This window comes from Cherax quadricarinatus, chromosome 1, assembly GCF_038502225.1.
Source record: "Cherax quadricarinatus isolate ZL_2023a chromosome 1, ASM3850222v1, whole genome shotgun sequence".
NCBI lineage: Eukaryota > Metazoa > Arthropoda > Malacostraca > Decapoda > Parastacidae > Cherax > Cherax quadricarinatus.
Window position 1 is genome coordinate 39,572,521 of NC_091292.1, and position 20,290 is coordinate 39,592,810.

A 20,290-nucleotide genomic window follows, 5' to 3' on the forward strand; every position below is an offset into this window, starting at 1 on the left:
ATGTATGCAAGGGATGGGGTACATCTCTCTGGGGCTGGGGTGGTAGCACTTGCAAACTCAATTGAGAAGGCCATTGGTGAAATGCCTATGATTTTAAACTGATAGAAGATAGAGGTATGGGTGTGTGTGGGAAACAAGCAGGTTGCAACACTAGGGTTGGAATCAGTAAATGTATAAAAGGCATTCAGCATGAAGTTATAAATAAAGACAATAGATCAGGTCAGCAAACAAAGGGGGACAGCAGAGGACAGCAAGGGACTAGCTCCCTTAAGGTTTACTATACTAATAGCAGGAGTGTAAGAAATAAGATAGATGAGCTAAGATTAATTGCAAGTGCAGGAAACATAGATATTATTGCTATAACAGAGACCTGGCTCAATCTGAAAGATAGAGAGATGCCCTCTGAATGTCACATAAAAGGCTATAAATTATTCCACACTGACAGGGTCAACAGGAAGGGTGGCGGAGTAGCGATGTATGTCAGAGACAATTTAAATTGTTGTGTTAGACAAGATATAGAAGCAGAAGCGTCAGCCACTGAATCTGTTTGGTTACAGCTTCTCGAGGGTCGAGAAAAACTAATTTTGGGTGTGATTTACAGGGCCCCAAATCTTGAAAGGGAGTGCAGTAAACTTCTATGGGACGAAATTCGTAAGGCATCTACATACGAAAATGTTGTGCTAATGGGAGATTTCAACTATAGACAGATTGACTGGAGCAATTTGACAGGAAATTTAGAGTCAGGTGACTTTCTTGATACGATCCAGGATTGTTTTTTAAAACAGTTTGTGACAGAGCCAACTAGAGGAAATAACCTCCTTGACTTGGTTCTTGCCAGTAGGGAAACACTAATTAATAATCTTGAGGTTAATGATGAGCTTGGGGAAAGTGATCACAAATCACTCAGTTTTAATATATCATGGAATTCCTCTAATAATGGCAATCAAGTCTCCGTCCCTGACTTTCGCTTGGCTGATTTCATAGGACTAAAAAATTACTTAGGTGGGCTGAACTGGAATGACCTGACTAAGGGTCAGGTAGGTGGTGATGGTTGCTGATATGATGCTTTCCAGGGCATAGTTCTAGCTGCTCAGTCAAATTATGTTCCAAATACGGAAATCAGATCAAACAAAAATGATCCTAAATGGATGAACAATAGATTAAAATATCTGATTGGTCAAAAGAGAGGCATATATAGGCAAACCAAAAGAGGAGAGGGGCAATTAAGAAATCGATATATTCAGTTAAAGAGAGAAATAAAAAAGGGAATTAGAAAAGCAAAAAGAGATTATGAGGTTAAAGTTGCAAGAGAATCGAAGACTAACCCAAAAGGATTTTTTCAGGTATACAGAAGTAAGATCAGGGACAAGATAGGCCCACTCAAAAGTTCCTCGGGTCAGCTCACTGACAGTGATAAGGAAATGTGTAGAATTTTTAACACATACTTCCTCTCAGTTTTTACACATGAGGATACCAGCGATATTCCAGTAATGATAAATTATGTAGAACAGGACGATAATAAACTGTGCACGATCAGGGTCACAAGTGACATGGTCCTTAGGCAAATAGATAATTAAAACCTAACAAATCCCCAGGCCCTGATGAACTGTATGCAAGGGTTCTAAAGGAATGTAAAGAGGAGCTTAGCACACCTTTGGCTAATCTTTTCAACATATCACTACAAACTGGCATGGTGCCAGATAAGTGGAAAAAGGCAAATGTGATACCTATTTTCAAAACAGGTGACAGGTCCTTAGCTTCGAACTATAGACCAATAAGCCTAACCTCCATAGTGGGAAAATTTATGGAATCAATAATTGCCGAGGCAGTTCGTAGCCACCTTGCAAAGCATAAATTAATCAACGAATCTCAGCATGGTTTTACAAAGGGGCGTTCCTGCCTTACGAATTTATTAACTTTTTTCACTAAGGTATTTGAGGAGGTAGATCATGGTAATGAATATGATATTGTGTATATGGACTTCAGTAAGGCTTTTGACAGGGTCCCACATCAGAGACTATTGAACATAAGAACATAAGAACGAAGGAACACTGCAGAAGGCCTACTGGCCCATGCGAGGCAGGTCCAAGTCCCTACCGGCTTAAGCCAATGCACCCAACCTAGTCAGGTCAGGTCACATTGACTTAAGGGAGGAACACGGCAACCGACCTGTTAGCACAAGCTATCAGGTCCAACTCACACCCACCCACATCTACTCATGTATTTATCCAACCTATTTTTAAAGCTACACAACGTTCTGGCCTCTATAACGGTACTTGGGAGTTTGTTCCACTCATCCACAACTCTATTACCAAACCAGTACTTTCCTATATCCCTCCTGAATCTGAATTTTTCCAACTTAAAACCATTGCTGCGAGTCCTGTCTAGGCTAGATATTTTCAGCACACTATTTACATCCCCTTTATTTATTCCTGTCTTCCACTTATAAACCTCAATCATATCCCCCCTAATTCTACGTCTTTCTAGAGAGTGCAGTTTCAGGGCCCTTAGTCTATCCTCATAGGGAAGGTTTCTGATACATGGGATCATCTTTGTCATCCTCCTTTGTACATTTTCCAGAGAATTTATATCCATTCTGTAATACGGTGACCAAAACTGTGCAGCATAATCTAAATGAGGCCTAACCAAGGATGTATAGAGTTGAAGAACAACCTGAGGACTCCTATTATTTATGCTTCTTGATATGAAGCCAAGGATTCTATTAGCTTTATTGCGAACACTTATGCACTGTTGTCTTGGTTTCAGATTACTGCTAACCAGAACTCCTAAATCTTTTTCGCAATCCGTAATATTAAGATCTACATTATTTAGTTTATATGTGGCATGGTTATTGTCCTGTCCAACATTTAGAACTTTGCATTTGTCTATATTAAACTGCATCTGCCACTTCTCCGACCACTGCATCAGTCTATTCAAATCTTCCTGGAGTGCTCGAATGTCCTCGTCAGAATGAATTCGACGGCCTATTTTGGTGTCATCGGCAAACTTGCCGATGTCGCTCTTTATGCCCTCATCTATGTCGTTTATGTAGATTGTGAACAGCAGGGGGCCCAACACTGACCCCTGTGGAACACCGCTCGTGACGCTTCCCCACTCTGATTTCTCCCCATTTATGCAAACTCTCTGCTGCCTATTTGTCAACCATGCCTCTATCCAGGAAAAAATTTCTCCTCCTATTCCATGTGCTTTAATTTTCCTCAATAGTCTCTGATGTGGGACCCTGTCAAAAGCCTTACTGAAGTCCATATACACAATATCATATTCATTACCATGATCTACCTCCTCAAATACCTTAGTGAAAAAAGTTAATAAATTCGTAAGGCAGGAACGCCCCTTTGTAAAACCATGCTGAGATTCGTTGATTAATTTATGCTTTTCAAGGTGGCTACGAACTGCCTCGGCAATTATTGATTCCATAAATTTTCCCACTATGGAGGTTAGGCTTATTGGTCTATAGTTCGAAGCTAAGGACCTGTCACCTGTTTTGAAAATAGGTATCACATTTGCCATTTTCCACTTATCTGGCACCATGCCAGTTTGTAGTGATATGTTGAAAAGATTAGCCAAAGGTGTGCTAAGCTCCTCTTTACATTCCTTTAGAACCCTTGCATACAGTTCATCAGGGCCTGGGGATTTGTTAGGTTTTAATTTATCTATTTGCCTAAGGACCATGTCACTTGTGACCCTAATAGTGCACAGTTTATTATCGTCCTGTTCTACATAATTTATCATTACTGGAATATCGCTGGTATCCTCCTGTGTAAAAACTGAGAGGAAGTATGTGTTAAAAATTCTACACATTTCCTTATCACTGTCAGTGAGCTGACCCGAGGAACTTTTGAGTGGGCCTATCTTGTCCCTGATCTTACTTCTGTATACCTGAAAGAATCCTTTTGGGTTAGTCTTCGATTCTCTTGCAACTTTAACCTCATAATCTCTATTTGCTTTTCTAATTCCCTTTTTTATTTCTCTCTTTAACTGAGAGGAAAATTAAGGCTCATGGAATAGGAGGAGAAATTTTTTCCTGGATAGAGGCATGGTTGACAAATAGGCAGCAGAGAGTTTGCATAAATGGGGAGAAATCAGAGTGGGGAAGCGTCACGAGCGGTGTTCCACAGGGGTCAGTGTTGGGCCCCCTGCTGTTCACAATCTACATAAACGACATAGATGAGGGCATAAAGAGCGACATCGGCAAGTTTGCCGATGACACCAAAATAGGCCGTCGAATTCATTCTGACGAGGACATTCGAGGACTCCAGGAAGATTTGAATAGACTGATGCAGTGGTCAGAGAAGTGGCAGATGCAGTTTAATATAGACAAATGCAAAGTTCTAAATGTTGGACAGGACAATAACCATGCCACTTATAAACTAAATAATGTAGATCTTAATATTACGGATTGCGAAAAAGATTTAGGAGTTCTGGTTAGCAGTAATCTGAAACCAAGACAACAGTGCATAAGTGTTCGCAATAAAGCTAATAGAATCCTTGGCTTCATATCAAGAAGCATAAATAATAGGAGTCCTCAGGTTGTTCTTCAACTCTATACATCCTTGGTTAGGCCTCATTTAGATTATGCTGCACAGTTTTGGTCACCGTATTACAGAATGGATATAAATTCTCTGGAAAATGTACAAAGGAGGATGACAAAGTTGATCCCATGTATCAGAAACCTTCCCTATGAGGATAGACTAAGGGCCCTGAATCTGCACTCTTTAGAAAGACGTAGAATTAGGGGGGATATGACTGAGGTGTATAAATGGAAGACAGGAATAAATAAAGGGGATGTAAATAGTGTGCTGAAAATATCTAGCCTAGACAGGACTCGCAGCAATGGTTTTAAGTTGGAAAAATTCAGATTCAGGAAGGATATAGGAAAGTACTGGTTTGGTAATAGAGTTGTGGATGAGTGGAACAAACTCCCCAGTACAGTTATAGAGGCCAGAACGTTGTGTAGCTTTAAAAATAGGTTGGATAAATACATGAGTGGATGTGGGTGGGTGTGAGTTGGACCTGATAGCTTGTGCTACCAGGTTGGTTGCCGTGTTCCTCCCTTAAGTCAATGTGACCTGACCTGACTAGGTTGGGTGCATTGGCTTAAGCCGGTAGGAGACTTGGACCTGCCTCGCATGGGCCAGAAGGCCTTCTGCAGTGTTCCTTCGTTCTTATGTTCTTATAGACACTCTGAGCAACTCAGGTCCTGAGCTGTAGCTTCTGACCTAATTTGTACTGGTATCTGTGTATTGTCACAGTCGGGGATTTTCTTATGCTGAACTTAGATTCAGTAGTATGGGAGTTTGGTGGCTTTTGTGGAGGATCTGCTGATGGTCCCTACTTAGTGTCGTTATATTATCTCCTTGTTCCTGATTCTGTGTCGCAGTCGCTTGTTATATTTCTATTGGGCTTAGCATTCTTTTTATTGTTCAAGCAGACTGTTCTGACTGCCAGTTGGTCAAGAAGTTAGTTTATGTGAGGACTTTGTCAGTCTCTTGTTTAAGTCTAGTTGAGTCGTGAGACATGGCGAACTACTTAGAGCACTTACACACAAACACACACTTATTTGTGTATTGTATTATTAAATGTTAATGTACCAGACGATACTTTAAGAATTATAAATGTGATATGTGCTTTCAGCACAATAATACTGTACACGAGAGAAGTGATTAATATTATTTTGATTATTGTGATTAATTTAATAAATTTATTAAATTTTAATTTCTCTAGTTAGTAGCCTACCACTTGTAATCCTGAAGCACTATTGAATCATACTGAATTCTAATGGATAATTGGACAAGGATACTGACTAATTGTTACGAAAACCCAGTAACAGGCTGGATTTTAGAAGGGCAGTCCTTTCTAGTATTCACTGGAGATCTCTAAACTTTTAGAATCGCGTTTTTTGTAACAGTGGTCAAAAGATTACAGAGGAACATAATGGATCCAGGGACCGGACATGAGTGTTTTGAAAGCTAAGCAAGTTAAAGTGGTAATAAACTATTTATGTGTTTATTCAGTAACTGGTTACATTAATCACGATCTATTTATGCAGACATGAATTATGCCATGAAAACATCAGTGTAGTTTATACGTATGTGGTTTTGAATTATTTGTATATTGCCTTATATTTTAACAAGGCAAACTGAATTTAAAATAGTTTGTGTTATTTACAATGGGCAGTCAAGATATTTTTCCAGAATGGTTTGTAATGTACTACTGTAGATAAAATACTTTGACATTTTTTGAACATTTCTGAATGAATTGTCTCTGAATTCATTAATTTTATCGCAGGGTGTGATAATTATCTATCTGGCAAAGTTTACATTTAGTTTGGTCTACATCTGGTGGTTGTGATTTAACCTGCCAAGATACTTGTAACCCAGTTGGAGCCAGGTGGTAGTGACATCCAAGTGTCTGCTTATTTTGTTGAAAGAACCATAGACATGTGGCTTCTTCTGCATGATAGAATGATGATAGATGGACTGACTGGTGTCAGTCTCCCCTCGGTCTTAAATCACTGAAGCTGGCTGGAGTTCTTGCCAAACATCTTTCCTGCCTTCTAGGGACCATCAGCCCCACTCATCTTAAGCATTCAGGCGACCTTCTCGATGGCATCAGAACCCTCTCCATCCGAAACAAGAAACTAAGTAGTTTGGATGTGACTTCCCTCTTCACTAAAGTGCCCACTACACAAGCCATTGACATTCTACGACGCAAAGTCAATCATGACCTTAATCTTCCTCTACCTCCTGGAGATTTTGTTGACCTGATTGAACTCTGCATTAATTTCAACTGTTTTTCTTTCAATAGCAGGCTCTACAAACAAACCTATGGCATGGGAATGGGGCCCCCCATCCGTGTCATCTTAGCCAACTTGTACATGGAACGTCTAGAGGCTGAACACTTCGCCAATATCATCCCCTCAAGCATCACTTGGTTATGTTATGTGGACCACGTCCTCATAATAACTCCCAAACGTTTTGATGTATGGAATCTTCACGCAAAGCTCAACGAAGTTGAACCGGCGATCCAGTTTACACTAGAAGAAGAGTCCAATGACAAGCTACCTTTTCTAGACATCCTCATTCACAAAGTACATACAGTGGTACCTTGAGTTACGAGCAGCTCCCAACTCGAACAGTTATATATATAAGTGTATTTTTGTAAGTGTATTTTTGGGGATCTGAAACAGACTAATTTACATTTTTCCTTGTGAGAACAAATTCGTTCAATATCAGCACTCAAACAGCCTTCTGGAGCAAATTAAGTTCGTAACTCGAGGTACCACTGTAGATAACAACCTAAGATTTCAAGTTTACCGGAAACCTACAAATAAAAATGATCTCCCACACTTCTATACTAAGACCAAAAGAAGCTCATCATCGGATTTTTCCTAGGAGCATACCTGAGTTTCTTGACGAGGAATGTACATACATTCACCAAACCTTCACTGATTTACATTTTCCTTCTTTTTAATCAACGACTGCAAGAAAAGAACTCTTCAGATCATTAATTCTCCAAGCACCAACACCACTCCTAACAAAGGTATAATTCTTCCAAACAGCCAGGTTGCATTGAACATTTCTAAAGTACTAGCGCAAGCTAGTACATATTAGTCGCCATCGCTTTCAGCACTTCAATAAAGGATCTAACCAGGACAGAATCCAAGTACATACCATGACCGTCAATGCAGGGGTTTACACTATAGCCTGTGACAGGATTTATGTAGGTGAAACAGCAAGAAACCTCAAAACATGCCTCAATGCATGTAGGAACGATAACTTGAACAACGCCTGCGTACAACACTGAAATTCCACCAATCATCTCATGAAATTCAGGGATGCCTGACTTATGATCAAAGAACTTAATTTCTGCAGACACAAGTGCCTTGAATCAGCATTAATTGCTGTTTCTAACACAATTAAACAAATCAAAGGCAGATTCATCATCTCTGAAGTCTTAGCTAGAATCCTCCTGAAAACAGCAAACCCTGCCATCACATAGTCTCTGCTGCTAATACTACAAAAGCACATTACAGAGGAGGAACACTGAAATAGACCTTCTCAAATCCAACCACCAACAGAAATATTTGTCTAACCAATTTTTATGTTACCCAAGTAATAGCTTTTATAACCTTTTACTCATGTGCAATTTGATTGTTCTACCATATTGTATTACCACTTGTATTACACCTCACTCTAAGCCTATACATACCCACTCTGTCCGTGTATTGTTTGTAATGGCTTGATAAAGCTCCTCGAGAGCGAAACATTGCCACAATAAAATGTCACATCAGTTGCATTTGTGTCCTTTTACCTCACATATTGTTGGCATTTCTACCAATATTAATACAGGGCCGGTGGCCTGGTGGCTAAAGCTCCCGCTTCACACACAGAGGGCCCGGGTTCAATTCCCGGCGGGTTGAAACATTTCGACACGTTTCCTTACAGCTGTTGTCTGTTCACCTAGCAGCAAATAGGTACCTGGGTGTTAGTCAACTGGTGTGGGTCGCATCCTGGGGGACAAGAGTGAGGACCCCAATGGAAATAAGTTAGACAGTCGTCGATGACGCACTGACTTTTTGGGTTATCCTGGGTGGCTAACCCTCCGGGGTTAAAAATCCAAACGAAATCTTATCTTGTCTTATCTTCACTTACTATCCAGTTTCATGTATCCACAGTAGGCCTTGGAATGTGTCATCCATAGATATGGAGGGACTACTGTATCTTTCTTACCTGTGTTCCAAGGAATGCCGGTCCAGGGACTTCAACCACTTACAGTAATTGAGGTTCTTTATTGTACTTATACATGCAGTGAAAGTTCTCTGTACAGCTTCTCCTCACTTACTGATGGACTTCCATTCCTTAGACCACATTGCTAATTGAGGAATCACCCCTTACTGATAATTCAAAAATGTCACAACCGAAAATTAAAACATTGTTTTATGTTTGCCATGAAAATCCTTTCTATCCGTTCATTATTAATGGTAATACTACATGAAATAGGTCAAAAACCTACTTCTGAGATATTCTAGGAAATGTGAGCATAGCTGATTACTTGGGAAATTTGTTTTTTTTTGAGAAAATTGCACTTTTTTCAGTCTTTGCATAGGATAAGAGTGATCTATAGTTACCCTTCAGGTACATAGCATGTAATGTGTTTACCTTTACTTAATTTAGTCCCTTATATATATTCTCCCTTATTTTAGCTTTAAATAACTACCTCAGTTCATATATTCACAATTGTTAAAATAATCAAAGTGCCATTCTCGGGCTAAAGTGTAATAAGTTCACCATTTTGCCATTAAAATACTCCAGGTGCTATAGACTACCTCAGGTGCTACTGATTTTGCTTTTAATACATTCTTTTATTATTATATCCATTAGCTCCTTTATTTTAACTGTAAATATCTACTGTAGTTCATAAACTCACTTGTTAAAATAATTAAGGTGCTATTAGATACTTAAGTGTATAACTGAATTATCAATTCTGTAATAATCCCTTTTTCTTTAAAATTTTTACAAGTTTTAGATTAATCACAGTGTCTTAGTCATAAGTCTAGTTGTAGATTCAATATAAATCTTATATCATTTTACTCAGAAAATCTAGTTTGTAAAATTACTCTCATCCTATGATTACAGGCATAGATCCTGATGTAAACTTTCTACAAAATGAATTACACGAATCAACCAGTAACTGTAATTACTACACAGCAGACCAAGCAAAGACATTACTCAGTGCAAACAATAACATAACCATCTTTAGCTACAATGTCTGATCCTTGAGCAAACATTATGATGACCTCACAGCATTACTCAGTTCCCTTCATTCCAATATATCAATCATCACACTCACAGAAACCTGGCTTAAGCCTGATATTACAGATTTCTATACCATTCCTGGCTATATGGCCATACACAACTGTAGAACAGACCAGCAAGGGGGAGGAACAGCTATATACTATTCAAGTCAACTGGAATGCATCAATAAATCTTGCACAAGGGATGAACATGGAGAATATATCATAGCCAAATTTAAATCAAAAGACCTGCAAAAACCCCTCACAGTTATAAACATCTACAGAGTGCCACAGTCAAACATTTATAACTTTAGTGAAAAACTAGGAAACATGATTACAGATGCACACATGAATAAAGACCACCTACTACTAACAGGTGATTTCAACATAACCATACTACACGACCAGGACCCACAAGTAACCGAATTCACAAACACAATGAGTAACTGCCTGTTGCTACCAGCAATATCTAAACCTACAAGAATCTCCGAGACAAGCATCTCCTTAATAGACCACATCTGGACAAACACCATATCCCCTTTAAAATCAGGCATAATCACAGACAACACTACAGACCACTACCCAACCTTTCTCATAACTAATCTGGGCAAACTACCACAAGACATTACTAAAGTAACCTTCAGACTACATAACGAGACAGCAGTTAACAACTTTATAGCAGCTATGAATAACATCGATTGGCAAAATGAGCTTGAAACATACACAGATATGAATGAATGTATAAATAATTTTCTAAAAAAAGCCCAATGCCTCTATAACAGACATTGCCCCAGAAAAACTAAACAGATCACAGCAAAGAGACTGAATAATCCCTGGCTGACACCAAGCATCCCCAAATCCATTAACACAAAGCACAAATATGAAAAACAGTATAGAATGGGTCAAATAACTAGAGAACAGTCAAAAAATTACTTGTCAGCACTTACTAGCCTGATAAGAAGGTCAAAAAAATTGTATTATGAAAATAGATTACATAACATCAAAGGTGATATGAAAAAAACCTGGAAAACTCTATCTGAAATTCTTGGAACTAAAAAGTTATCCAAAAACAAAGCAATCAAACTAACAAAATCAGATGAACCCTTACTCACTCCAACCGAAACAGCAAACAGACTTAATGTTTTCTTCTCCACCATAGGAAAAAATCCAGCAAACAAAATACCAAGCACAAACGTCCGTCCATCAGACTACCTCATGGGAACCTACCCAAATACGCTATTCCTAGCTCCAACCAACCCCACTGAAGTTATGCTCATCATAAACACCCTTAAAAACAAGGCAGGAGACATAAACAACTTGCCTGCTTTTATGTACAAAAAAGCTTCTCAAGTATTGTCACCAATTATTGCAACGCTCTTTAACAAATCCATTGAATCATCTACCTTCCCAACAATCCTCAAAATAGCGAGGGTCACTCTGATCCATAAAGGAGGTGACCAAGCTGACCTGAATAACTATAGACCAATATCTAACTTACCACTGCTCTCTAAAATCTTTGAAAAATTAATTCATAGACGGATCTATTCCTACCTCGTTTCACACAACATATTAAACCCTTGTCAGTTTGGATTCAGGAATAATAAAAGCACAAATGACGCTATCATACACATGCTAGAACTAATATACATACCGCACTTGAAAAGAAAGAAGTCCCGCTGGGCATTTTCATTGATTTACGTAAAGCTTTCGATACAGTCGACCATGAACTACTGTACTCCAAATTAATGCACTATGGTATCAGAGGCCACTCCCTCAACTACCTAAAGTCATACCTTAGTAACAGAACTCAATATGTGTGTATGCAAATGATGCAAACTCCTCCACCCAACCAATCACAGTAGGAGTCCCACAAGGAAGCGTCCTTGGACCACTCCTCTTTCTCATCTACATCAATGATCTACCGAATGCATCACAGCTACTCAAACCCATATTATTTGCAGATGACACTACATATGTATTTTCCCACCCAAACTCAGTCATACTAGCAAACACAGTCAATGCTGAATTACAGAAAATAGGTGATAAAACCTATTTCATTCAGTTTGGAAACAAAGCTGCAAATGATCCAATTAACATTACGCTAAATGGATCATCGGCCACAAGACTCACAGAGGGAAAATGCCTAGGTATCCATCTTGACAGTAGCCTTAAGTTCCGGACACACATACAACAAATCACCAAGAAAATCTCCAAGACTGTTCCACAATCAGCTCTCCTGGCACTGTACCATTCACTCATATACCCTTATCTTACATATGGAATTTGTGCATGGGGATTAACAACATCCAATCACCTAAAACTCCTAATAACCCAGCAAAAGGCAGCAGTAAGAATGTTAACAAATTCCCACTCCCGCCAGCATACTCCGCCAATTTTCAAAAGTCTGAATCTGCTTACCATTAAGAACATCCATACTTATTCATGTGCCTACTACATACACAGAACAATACACACAAATATAAACCCTCCACTCAAACTTTTCTTCACCAACCTAAACAGGACACATGACCACAACACAAGACACAGATCTCTTTTTGATATACCTCGTGTCCATATCACACTGTGTAAAAACTCTATGCACATAAAGGGCCCCAAAATATGGAATTCATTACCAGAAGATATTAAAGTAACCCAGTCTGAAAATCAATTTAAGACTCTTCTCAAAAGCCACTTAATCACCCTAGACTAAATGCTAAATACTCAGTACACATTTACTCACCTATGTACTCCCACATCATAACTGAAACAATCACATTGAACCTTTTATCCATTGTTGACAGGAATATAATTGAATCATTGTTTTTCACAAAAGCATTTTAGAATATAAATATATCTTTGTATTATACAAATTTTGATTCATTTATAATTAATAATCTACTGTACAACTATGAAATAATTACTATCCTATTGTACAACTATGATATATTACTAAGTGTTAAGTAGACTGTAAGCCAATAATGTTAAGTTGGCCCATAATGCCCAGGCATAATAGAGGCTCTCTTTGTATTGCAACCCACTATTGTATATACACAATCTCAATGTGCTGTTTGCAAAGACATTAAATAAATAAATAAATAAAAAATATCCCTCTCCACCACCCACCTTTCAATACCTTTTCATATGTCAGTTTTTATTAATTTGGGCATCTTTATCATGCTTCTACATTATTTACGTTATCCTAATGTTATTCTGGAATAAATATGATAGGTAGATAACCATTACTGATAGTAACAATATAATTATACAATACTATTTTATAGTGTCGAGAGGCACACCCTTCCATGCGTCATGGGAAATCATGAGTTACTGAGACACTGCTCGCTTCTCCCTCTGCTATAGCTCCACCCACTTTGTATCTGGAGTTTACCTGGAGAGAGTTTCGGGGGTCAACGCCCCCGCGGCCCGGTCTGTGACCAGGCCTCCTGGTGGATCAGCGCCTGATCAACCAGGCTGTTGCTGCTGGCTGCACGCAAACCAACGTACGAGCCACAGCCCGGCTGATCAGGAACTGTCTTTAGGTGCTTGTCCAGTGCCAGCTTGAAGACTGCCAGGGGTCTGTTGGTAATCCCCCTTATGTGTGCTGGGAGGCAGTTGAACAGTCTCGGGCCCCTGACACTTATTGTATGGTCTCTTAACGTGCTAGTGACACCCCTGCTTTTCATTGGGGGGATGGTGCATCGTCTGCCAAGTCTTTTGCTTTCGTAGTGAGTGATTTTCGTGTGCAAGTTTGGTACTAGTCCCTCTAGGATTTTCCAGGTGTATATAATCATGTATCTCTCCCTCCTGCGTTCCAGGGAATACAGGTTTAGAAACCTCAAGCGCTCCCAGTAATTGAGGTGTTTTATCTCCGTTATGCGCGCCGTGAAAGTTCTCTGTACATTTTCTAGGTCGGCAATTTCACCTGCCTTGAAAGGTGCTGTTAGAGTGCAGCAATATTCCAGCCTAGATAGAACAAGTGACCTGAAGAGTGTCATCATGGGCTTGGCCTCCCTAGTTTTGAAGGTTCTCATTATCCATCCTGTCATTTTTCTAGCAGATGCAATTGATACAATGTTATGGTCCTTGAAGGTGAGATCCTCCGACATAATCACTCCTAGGTCTTTGACGTTGGTGTTTCGCTCTATTTTGTGGCCAGAATTTGTTTTGTACTCTGATGAAGATTTAATTTCCTCATGTTTACCATATCTGAGTAATTGAAATTTCTCATCGTTGAACTTCATATTGTTTTCTGCAGCCCACTGAAAGATTTGGTTGATGTCCGCCTGGAGCCTTGCAGTGTCTGCAATGGAAGACACTGTCATGCAGATTCGGGTGTCATCTGCAAAGGAAGACACGGTGCTGTGGCTGACATCCTTGTCTATGTCGGATATGAGGATGAGGAACAAGATGGGAGCTAGTACTGTGCCTTGTGGGACAGAGCTTTTCACCGTAGCTGCCTCGGACTTTACTCTGTTGACGACTACTCTCTGTGTTCTGTTAGTGAGGAAATTATAGATCCATCGACCGACTTTTCCTGTTATTCCTTTAGCGCGCATTTTGTGCGCTATTACGCCATGGTCACACTTGTCGAAGGCTTTTGCAAAGTCTGTATATATTACATCTGCATTCTTTTTGTCTTCTAGTGCATTTAGGACCTTGTCGTAGTGATCCAGTAGTTGAGACAGACAGGAGCGACCTGTTCTAAACCCATGTTGCCCTGGGTTGTGTAACTGATGGGTTTCTAGATGGGTGGTGATCTTGCTTCTTAGGACCCTTTCAAAGATTTTTATGATATGGGATGTTAGTGCTATTGGTCTGTAGTTCTTTGCTGTTGCTTTACTGCCCCCTTTGTGGAGTGGGGCTATGTCTGTTGTTTTTAGTAACTGAGGGACGACCCCCGTGTCCATGCTCCCTCTCCATAGGATGGAAAAGGCTCGTGATAGGGGCTTCTTGCAGTTCTTGATGAACACAGAGTTCCATGAGTCTGGCCCTGGGGCAGAGTGCATGGGCATGTCATTTATCGCCTGTTCGAAGTCATTTGGCGTCAGGATAACATCGGATAGGCTTGTGTTAGTCAAATTTTGTGGCTCTCTCATAAAAAATTCATTTTGGTCTTCGACTCTCAGTCTGGTTAGCGGCTTGCTAAAAACTGAGTCATATTGGGACTTGAGTAGCTCACTCATTTCCTTGCTGTCATCTGTGTAGGACCCATCTTGTTTAAGTAGGGGCCCAATACTGGACGTTGTTCTCGATTTTGATTTGGCATAGGAGAAGAAATATCGAAGAAGTATCGATGCCAAATGGTGAATTAAATATGTATATTAGAAACAAAAAATAAAAATGAACCTCCAACTTGAAACTTTATTTTAATTTGCATAACTCTTATATATTACAGAAAACAATAAAAATGTAAAATACACATACAACGAGTTAAGCTTATAGAAAAGACGGCTTAAAGATCTGGCAACATTTTGGTATAAGTATCATCTTTGTACACCTACCATCTGACTTACAACCTGCTCGACGTAGGACACTCATACTTATGACCATACGTCTGGCAGCAGAGCTGGGCAGGCTGATGCATACTGCCATACAACAGTTGACTGCTACTCGTGGCAACATGAGTAGTGGTCAATGTATGAGTGGTGTTTATGCCCCCCAACAATACCCCACTCATACAACCCATGGATCAGAGGGTTATTTCAACATTTAAAGTGCACTATCTGTGCATATCTTTTGAACAAGCTATCGAGGCATTTGATTCAGACCCGGAACTAACTCTAAGAGATTTTTGGAAGGAGTATAACATTATGCCTTGCCCAGTATGTCGGCAATTTTCTAAGGTTTGACTTGCGTCAACTTTGACTTACTAATGGTTGGTCAGAACCAAGCTCAGTCATGAGTCAGATGGTACTTGTGCAATGTTTCTACAAAGAATTATAGTCATTTTACAAAAATTACTTTTATAAGGAGGTGAGTAACATGCATCTGAACATGTAGTGAATTTTCAAAATTTTTTCTAATTTCTTAAATTTTGTTTTAATTTTTGTAAAACAGTGGAACCTCAGTTTTTGTATGCCCTGGTTTTCATAGGATTCAGTTTTCGATGACTTTTTTCGTCAAAATTATGTAAGAAAACTGGGACAAAATTTTGACGAAAAAAGTCATCGAAAACTGAATCCTATGAAAACCAGGGCATACAAAAACTGAGGTTCCACTGTTTTCATAGAGTTGCCGTACCAAACGCATCCATCTGCCCACACCCACACAAAGCATCCCATGTGTTGTGATTCAGTCTGTCTTTGTTTCTCGTTGAGTGAGTATCACCCTGCGCATTCATCTGAAACATTTTGTAGTAATAATTTTTTTTTTTGTGCTTGTGTATTGAGTGTGACTGTTAACCCTTTGACTGTCGTGGCCACATATATACGTCTTACGAGGTACCGTGTTTGACGTATATGTATACAGGTCTCCCTCAACATTCATGTTTTCAACTTTCGCGGGCTTCACACATTCGCGAATTCCCAACCGCCAAATTCCCAGCCTCCAAATCATATTTAAGTTTACCGCCAGGAGTCCTTGCTACCCTCCCTCCGACCCCTGCAACTGACAGCCAGCCCTCCCACCACTGTGTGGTGAGTGTTTTGTTTGTTCATTATTTGCTATTAAACTACAGGATAAATAATGTAAACCCATCCATGACTGCATATTAGAATGGCTATTCAGACAGGTATTGGAAGGTGACATCATGTGTTTACTCTTGAACACAGCAAAGAATCAAACATTTGTGCTACTGCTAATAATAATAATAATAATAATAATAATAATAATAATAATAATAATATAATAAAAATAATATAATAAAAATAATAATAATAATAATAATAATAATAATAATAATAATAAATACGATAGAATTGAAGAAGGAAATTGTACAAAAATACGAGGGCTGAAGCAGTGGTGGAGGAAGTGGTTGATGCATCGTCAGTGTGGCTTTGTTTATGCTGGAGTGAGTATTAGTCTCCGTGCTCTTCCAAACATTTCACAATAATTCATTGTATTTGGTGCTTGTAGATTGAGTGTGACTGGAGTGGTTGAGGCAGTGGTAGAGGCAGTGATAGAGGCAGTGATAGAGGCAGTGACAGAGGCAGTGATAGAGGCAGTGGTAGAGGCAGTGGTAGAGGCAGTGATAGAGGCAGTGGTAGAGGCAGTTATAGAGGCAGTGGTAGAGGCAGTGATAGAGGCAGTGATAGAGGCAGTGATAGAGGCAGTGGTAGAGGCAGTGGTAGAGGCAGTGATAGAGGCAGTGGTAGAGGCAGTGGTAGAGGCAGTGATAGAGGCAGTGGTAGAGGCAGTTATAGAGGCAGTGGTAGAGGCAGTGATAGAGGCAGTGATAGAGGCAGTGATAGAGGCAGTGGTAGAGGCTGTGATAGAGGCAGTGGTAGAGGCAGTGATAGAGGCAGTGGTAGAGGCAGTTATAGAGGCAGTGCCTCTACCACTGCCTCTATAACTGCCTCTATCACTGCCTCTACCACTGCCTCAACCACTCCAGTCACACTCAATCTACAAGCAAGCACCAAATACAATGAATTATTGTGAAATGTTTGGAAGAGCACGGAGACTAATACTCACTCCAGCATAAACAAAGCCACACTGAGGCTGCATCAACCACTTCCTTCACCACTGCTTCAACCCTCGTATTTTTGTACAATTTCCTTCTTCAATTCTATCGTATTTATTATTATTATTATATTATTATTATTATTATTATTATTTTATATTTTTATTATCACACTGGCCGATTCCCACCAAGGCAGGGTGGCCTGAAAAAGAAAAACTTTCACCATCATTCACTCCATCACTGTCTTGCCAGAAGGGTGCTTTACACTACAGTTTTTAAACTGCAACATTAACACCCCTCCTTCAGAGTGCAGGCACTGTACTTCCCATCTTCAGGACTCAAGTCCGGCCTGCCGGTTTCCCTGAACCCCTTCATAAATGTTACTTTGCTCACACTCCAACAGCACGTCAAGTATTAAAAACCATTTGTCTCCATTCACTCCTATCAAACACGCTCACGCATGCCTGCTGGAAGTCCAAGCCCCTCGCACACAAAACCTCCTTTACCCCCTCCCTCCAACCTTTCCTAGGCCGACCCCTACCCCGCCTTCCTTCCACTACAGACTGATACACTCTTGAAGTTATTCTGTTTCGCTCCATTCTCTCCACATGTCCGAACCACCTTAACAACCCTTCCTCAGCCCTCTGGACAACAGTTTTGGTAATCCCGCACCTCCTCCTAACTTCCAAACTACGAATTCTCTGCATTATATTCACACCACACATTGCCCTCAGACATGACATCTCCACTGCCTCCAGCCTTCTCCTCGCTGCAACATTCATCACTCATGCTTCACACCCATATAAGAGCGTTGGTAAAACTATACTCTCATACGTTCCCCTCTTTGCCTCCAAGGACAAAGTTCTTTGTCTCCACAGACTCCTAAGTGCACCGCTCACCCTTTTCCCCTCATCAATTCAATGATTCACCTCATCTTTCATAGACCCATCCGCTGATACGTCCACTCCCAAATATCTGAATACATTCACCTCCTCCATACTCTCTCCCTCCAATCTGATATTCAATCTTTCATCACCTAATCTTTTTGTTATCCTCATAACCTTACTCTTTCCTGTATTCACCTTTAATTTTCTTCTTTTGCACACCCTACCAAATTCATCCACCAATTATTATTATTATTATTATAGTATTATTATTATTATTATTATTATTATATTATTATATTATTATTATATTATTATATTATTATTATTATTATATTATTATTATTATATTATTATATTATTATATTATTATTATATTATTATTATTATTATATTATTATTATTATTATTATTATTATTATTAGAAGTAGCAGAAATGTTTGATTCTTTGCTGTGTTCAAGAGTAAACACATGATGTCACCGTCCAATACCTGTCCGAATAGCCATTCTAATATGCAGTCATGGATCGGTTTACATTATTTATCCTGTAGTTTAATAGCAAATAATGAACAAACAAAACACTCACCACACAGTGGTGGGAGGGCTGGCTGCCAGTTGTGGGGGGTCGGAGGGAGGGTAGTAGGGACTCGCAGTGGTTGAGGCAGTGGTATTTAATAACATACATGTTATTAAGGCATAACGTATGTATTTAGTACAATTTACGACGTTTTCATGTACTTTATGATTGTTCATGGTTGGACAAGTTAAGGAAGCAGCATTGTATTATATTTCCCTACAATATATTGGGGCACCAAACATTCACGGTTTTTCAACATTCACAAGGCTCTTGATCCCCTAACCCTCGCGAATGTTGAGGGAGACCTGTATACTCATAAATTCTAGAGGCTTCAAATCAAGCAGGAGAAAGCTGGTAGGCCCACATGTGAAAGAATGGGTCTGTGTGGTCAGTGTGCACCATATAAAAAAAATCCTGGAGCACGCAGTGCATAATGAGAAAAAAAAACACCGACTGTGTTTTTGGATTAAAATGCCGACTTTGTGGTCTATTTCTGTATAGTATTTATGGCTGTATTCTCGTTTTCTTGGTCTCATTTGATAGAATGGAAAACATATTATAGAAACAGAGGTGATTTTGATTGATTTTACTATAAAAAGAACCTTGAAATGGAGCTCAAAGTAGGGGAAATGTTTGATTTTTGCCGATGTTCAAAAGTAAACAAATGATGTCATTGTCCAATTAGCCATTCTAATATGCAGTCATGAATGGGTTGATGTTATTTATACAATTATTACAGTATTGCAGTAGTCTGCCCCTCATGGAAGGTTCCTTATTGTTGGTGAGGGGCTCTTGATTTAGGGAATTGGATCTGTGCTCCAGTTCCCCGAATTAAGCCTGAATGCCTTCCACATCCCCCCCCAGGTGCTGTATAATCCTACGGGTTTAGCGCTTCCCCCTTGATTATAATAATAATAATGCAGTAGTCTGCATAATAGTAAATCTAATTTTTGTTTCTTTTGTTTGAATAAAAATTCAAAATAGAAAGCAAGAGTAATATCAGAGGGGCCTGGAGACATGACTGATGAACGAAGAAAATGTTATTTTAGAGCCAGGAATGTCTGCATTGTTCATTCTGGACCTTATTTTGAAATTGTCATATTTTTTAATTTTTGTGAAATTGGCCAAATTGCAAATTTCTGACCACGTTATTGGGTAGTTAAAATTGGTAAATGGGCAGTTTCTTGTACTCAATCGATAGAAAAAATGGAGTTCTAAAGAAATAGCTATGAGTTTGGTCGACTGGAACAATGGAATTAGCCGAAAATTGGGCTCAAAGTGGGCAAAATCGCCGATTTGTAAATATCCCCGAGGTCGCTAACTTCGCGAGACTGTAATAATGCCAGTTTTCCATCAAATTTCTTTTTTTTTTTTTTTGGTGTCATTACAAT